The sequence below is a fragment of the Balaenoptera musculus genome, chromosome 3, assembly GCF_009873245.2.
Source record: "Balaenoptera musculus isolate JJ_BM4_2016_0621 chromosome 3, mBalMus1.pri.v3, whole genome shotgun sequence".
Lineage (NCBI taxonomy): Eukaryota > Metazoa > Chordata > Mammalia > Artiodactyla > Balaenopteridae > Balaenoptera > Balaenoptera musculus.
The window spans coordinates 103,597,955-103,599,634 of record NC_045787.1 but is presented as its reverse complement, the minus strand read 5'-3'; the positions used below and the strand labels follow the sequence as shown (position 1 = coordinate 103,599,634).

Genomic DNA, 1,680 nt, shown 5'->3' with positions numbered 1-1,680 from the left:
ATGAGGTAGTGGTCCAACTTCATTCTTTTGCGCGTTGTCCTAGCACTTAACTCTTTTGCCAGTTTTCCTGACACTATTGTTGAAAATGAATTGACCATAAATGTTAGGGTTTATTTCTGGCTAACTATTTAACAATATTATTAGAAACTTATTCACAATTGGTTAATTTGATCACCACTGTTTCTTTTGAAGACATGTGTTTTTATATTTTTCGTGTAGTCTACATAAGCCCAGGGCCAGGATATTTGGTATTTTCCCTTTATCCTTCTTGGTAATCCTGAAATCCTGTTTTTTAGGTGGTTGTTTATTTCACCTGTTTGTAACAGTGGTATAACAAAGAATATTAATAATGATGATTCTCTACAAAATCTTCAGGCATTTAGAAGAGCATGAACTACTATCTCTTAAATACCGGCAAAGAGAAAGAGATTCATTTACTAATATGTTTCTATTTACTGTTGATTACTTCTCTTCAATTTAGCATTCATCTTGTAATTTTTTTAAAAACAGTGACGAATGGTGAGGCTGGGCCGAATTTACAACAGCTGACCGTGATGGTACTGTCTGTGATAGTTTAGTATTAAAAATTTATTTCCTGGTATCTTTTAAGATGTGAGTCAGGATACAAGCATGCAATTTATGGAAGAAGAAATGTTCATGGCTAATAAACAAGTGAAAAATATTCTCTACTAGTTATAAAAAAATGCAGACGATGATCCAATTGGGTAACAAATTGGCAGAGTTTTTTATAAAGATCACCACATTTGTGGTGATGGTTGGTAGACTTTTTGTTTTGTTTTGTTTTGGTATTTTTAATAACTGAAAGAAGACAGACCTAAAACTGCAGCTTCTGGAAGAACCATTTGTTCTTGCCGGTCTTGTATCTCTCCTTGAACTTGACCTTGGTATCTCACTGCGCCTTGTGTTTGAGAGCAGGGTCTCTGAAGACATCCTTGTTGACAACAGTTTTGTCCAGGGGGATATCCACAGAGTACCTTGTGGGCACGAGGTGATTATAACTATAAACTTTCATAAAAGACTTGATCTTTGACCTCTTGGTGATTTTCATCTTGTTCATGGCAGCTGTCACTTTGCAGGGATAGCGGTCGATTCCAGCCACCAGAGCATGGCTCTAGGGTCGGTCTAAGGTACCATCATCAATGTTCTTCACATGACTTCTTTGTGTCTGGAGTAGCATCCAGCCAGGATCAGAACCACATTCTTGGGTTTCATGAACTTGCCCATTTCAGCAGCACCACTTGGGACTATAGCCGGTGGCAGGCTTCTTAACATGCATGTGTGCAATGCTGGAAATGATTCCATAAAGGAGTCCTCATCCTCATTTTGCAGAGGAGGAGGCTGAGGCTCAGCAAGTTTCATGAAGTCATCTCACGTCTCACAGCTTGTATGTCACCAAGCTGGGACTCAAACCTAGGTATAGCTACTGACCAACCCCTCCATAGCCACAGGGAAAGTTTAGCCCAGACTGGTTAGAAGTCATTGTGAGATTTCTGGTAAACCAGAGTTTGCATTCTGCCTTAGGCACCTGTGAAAACTCTGCAGAGGAAGGTGCGGTTTGGTGATTGGGCTGGGCCATCATGGGGGCTGAGGAAACAGACTGTTTCTCTGAGAAACTGTGTTCCGGTGTTTCTTATTAGGTTTTCAGGGAGGGAGGGTAAA

General features: G+C 40.0%; 1 pseudogene; it reads right to left on the bottom strand.

Annotated features, from left to right (window-relative positions):
- Positions 1-835: 835 nt before the first annotated feature.
- On the bottom strand, positions 836-1,245 carry LOC118893579 (annotated as a pseudogene).
- Between the last annotated feature and the right edge of the window lie 435 nt (positions 1,246-1,680).